The sequence below is a fragment of the Piliocolobus tephrosceles genome, chromosome 3 (genome assembly GCF_002776525.5).
Source record: "Piliocolobus tephrosceles isolate RC106 chromosome 3, ASM277652v3, whole genome shotgun sequence".
NCBI lineage: Eukaryota > Metazoa > Chordata > Mammalia > Primates > Cercopithecidae > Piliocolobus > Piliocolobus tephrosceles.
The window spans coordinates 44,323,810-44,325,430 of record NC_045436.1 but is presented as its reverse complement, the minus strand read 5'-3'; positions in this window follow the sequence as shown (position 1 = coordinate 44,325,430).

Here is a 1,621-nt window from a genome sequence, read left to right as displayed (position 1 = left end):
AACTGAGGAGGGCCAGTATACAAGCATAGGAGCAAGAATGAGGGACTAGGCAGATGATGTAGCTCTACAAGCCCTTGATTGTCCCTGTGAGGCATTAATGGCAGGAAAATGAGATCCTGAAATTGCATGTAAAATATTCTCTGTATGTACCAAGGTGTATTTTCCCTAAAAGGGTGGAGGTGGATCGGCCCATAGCTTTCATTAAATTCCCAAAGCCATCTGTGACTGATAAAACATTAAGATCTAGCACAATATCCACTCCTCACACCTCTATGGAGGAAACTGAGGCCTGAGCAATTAGGTGATTTCTCCCAGACCTCATGGCACACTCACTGTAGTGTCACATCTGTGTCTAGATCCCAGTGTCCAGGGATCTTTCCACTTCTTGGCCACGTCGTTGTCCCATCAGAGAAGCCTGAAGGCTCTGGCAGTTTTGTTGGAAAGGCTTCATAAATTGATGGCAATGTTTCCATTTGTCCTAAGTTAAATATAATATCAAAGGGTAGCACTTTAAAATTAGGGGTAAGTACTAGGCTTATCATATTTGATCTCCGTTTGACACCAGATTATATAACTATACTATGATACTTACATCTCCCTGTCCCTTCTCCCTGGCTCTCTACAATTTGAAGATGCTTTTAAATTCCTTTTACATTTGTACCAGGTCAGAATGCAAATTTTATAATAAAATTACTGAGTTGTGTTTGAGCTTTTAAAATTGTAGTTTCATAGGCTCTTAGTTTCTAAAATAGTGATGATTTGCTTTATTTATACACGAGCTAAGCTATTTAACTTTTAAAAGGAACTATGCATTTCAATATTTGGTTTTCTCTGCAGAAAATGACAATCAGAAGTTCCCCAGGGAAATTCCCATTTCAACTCCATTTTTATGCTTTTGGAAAGAAAAACATCATTGCTTTTTGATTTGGAATAACAAAAAGAGGTTATGTGTTTCTGTTTCTTATGGAATATGCCCCCCTTTAGAGTTACTGCCTTGATGCAATTGCTGTATCAATGAAAACAGCCTATCGTCCTGTAACCGTTTTCTTTCCTGTAACCATTTTCTTGGCTTTTAAATACAGTGTTTCTGCGTATCTGACGCATATAGCAGAAGGATTGGTTTCAGGACACCCTCAGACATCAAAATCCCCAGATGCTCAAGTCCTTTATATAAAATGGATAGTATTTGTGCATAACCTATGCACATCCTCCTACGTACTTCAAATCGTCTCTAGATTAATTATATACCTCCTACAATGTAAATGCTATGTAAATAGTTATGCTGTATTTTTAAATTTATAAAATAGATACACTACATTATTTTCTTATTTGTAAGATTTTTAAGAAGAAGTTCAACTATGTATAGTTCAGAGGTTCAACTACAATACTAAAGGAGAACAGGAAGTTCTTCCCAGGTTGCACACTGTCTACAGTGATTCTGCTTAAAGTGTGGGATTATTGCTGAACTAATCTCACTCAGAGTGCTCAAATGGGGTAAGGGAGGGGGAAAAAGCTTCCAGTTGCGGAAGAGCTTGGTGACACATGCTACTATCACTATGAAACATCTAACCTCGGGGAGTGGTGGGGAGGAGCTAGTGGGGAGAAGGGAGGATGGAACCAG